The 1,645-nt window shown below is 40.8% G+C and overlaps 1 pseudogene; it reads left to right on the top strand.

Annotated features, from left to right (window-relative positions):
- The first annotated feature begins 779 nt into the window (after nt 1-779).
- LOC140642163 (olfactory receptor 9K2-like) lies at nt 780-1,645 on the top strand (annotated as a pseudogene).

The following is a 1,645-nucleotide window of genomic DNA, read 5'->3' as shown; positions in this document are numbered from 1 at the left end:
CCCAAATGAATGAGAACAGCCTTTGTTTTCATCATGAGTTGCAATTGGCTTAAATTTAAGTCACAGTGATTTACAAGGTTAATAAATAATGACTATAGAAAAACTTTATAAATCCTAATACTGTAAGAGATTATTTGTAGGTAAGCTCAAAGCCCAGGTTCATTTGTGTATTTTTCCCTGTGCCTCTCGCCAGTTTCTGCCATGGGTGACGGGAACCAGCAATCGCTCAGAAGTGACTGACTTCATTCTTGTAGGCTTCAGGGTCTCCCCCGAGCTCTACATTCTCCTCTTCCTGCTCTTCCTGCCTGTGTATGCCATGATCCTGCTGGGGAATGTTGGGATGGTGGCCATTATCCTTAGTGATCCCAGGCTGAACACACCGATGTGTTTCCTCCTGGGCAACCTCTCCTTCATTGACTTCTATTCCTCTGTTAATTGCGCCCAAGGCTATGATCAACTTCTGGTCTGAGAGCAAGTCCATCTCCTTTGCAGGCGTGTGACCCAGCTCTTTCTCTTTGCCCTCTTCATTGTGGCTGAGGGGTTTCTCCTGGCTGCCATGGCTTACAACTGCTTCATTGCCATCTGCAACTCACTCCTCTACTCCATCCAGATGTCAATGTGCCTCTGCATTCAGTTGGTGGCTGGTTCTTATTTTTTTTATTTATTTTTATTTTTTATAATAAATTTATTTTTTATTGGTGTTCAATTTACCAACATACAGAATAACACCCAGTGCTCATCCCGTCAAGTGCCCCCCTCAGTGCCCGACACCCATTCACCCCCACCCCATGCCCTCCTATTTTAGTGGCTACATCAGCTCGGTTCTTCAGACGAGTATGACATTTACTTTGTCCTTTTGTGCTTCCCGAGCCATCGACCACTTTTACTGTGATGACCGTCCACTTCAAAGGATTACTTGCTCTGATCTCTACTTTCATAGGATAGTTTCCTTTCCCTTATGCAGCATTATTATTTTGCCTACCATCATTGTCATTCTCATGTCCTATATGTATATTGTGTCCACAGTTCTAAAGATAAGATCCACTGAGGGATGTAAGAAAGCCTTCTCCACTTGCAGCTCTCACCTAGGAGTCGTGAGCATCCTGTACGGTGCCATCATTTTTATGTATTTCATCCCTGACAGATTCCCTGAACTAAGTAAAGTGGCTCCTTATGTTATACGTTAGTCACTCTCATGTTGAATCCTTTCATTTACTCCCTGAGAAACAAAGATGTCAAAGAGGCTCTGAGAAAGATCCTGGGGAAAAATATTTTTATTTAATTCTATATTAACAGTGATATAACTGAAAGATCTGGATATTATGACAATTTGGGATGGCAGCAATGCAAAGAATGCATCCAATGATTTTGAAATACTTAATTTCAAAAAGTTTATTTATTGAATCCCATAGCCTTACAGCTGAAGAATACATTTGGATGATATTCGCCTGCTTGTTGATTTTGAAGTGGAATGGCTTTCTCTGTACTTCATCTTTATTGAGTAATGATCATGGTTTCTGTGTATTTCAAGTTTAGGGAAAATATATTCCAGCTTTGTTGCTGGTACTCTGAGGATGATGTTTGGTTTGTATTGTTTATCTTGAGCCAGTGACCAGTGTTATACAATATGTATATAATTGGTAGA

Source organism: Canis lupus, chromosome 11 (genome assembly GCF_048164855.1).
Source record: "Canis lupus baileyi chromosome 11, mCanLup2.hap1, whole genome shotgun sequence".
Taxonomy (NCBI): Eukaryota; Metazoa; Chordata; class Mammalia; order Carnivora; family Canidae; genus Canis; species Canis lupus.
Note: the sequence above shows the minus strand (reverse complement) of the source record. Positions and strands in the feature narration are given on the sequence as shown.